We start from the raw sequence: 205 nt of genomic DNA on the forward strand, positions 1-205 counted from the left end.
TTATTGCCCGATTTTAAAAATTTTCGGCCATTGGGTATGTTGTGCGAAGCCAACAACAGTGCCAAGTTTGGAAGAAATTGGTACAGCGGTTACCAAGATATACACATGTAACCATAAGTGGGCGTGGCTACGCCCATTTTCCGAAAGTTTATAATACTCTTATTTTTCGTCTAAAACTTATTATAAATATCAATTTTGAGTGAAT

Source organism: Rhagoletis zephyria, unplaced genomic scaffold (assembly GCF_001687245.7).
Source record: "Rhagoletis zephyria isolate East Lansing unplaced genomic scaffold, Rhagoletis_zephyria_1.1 Rzeph_scaffold_06017, whole genome shotgun sequence".
NCBI classification, from domain to species: domain Eukaryota; kingdom Metazoa; phylum Arthropoda; class Insecta; order Diptera; family Tephritidae; genus Rhagoletis; species Rhagoletis zephyria.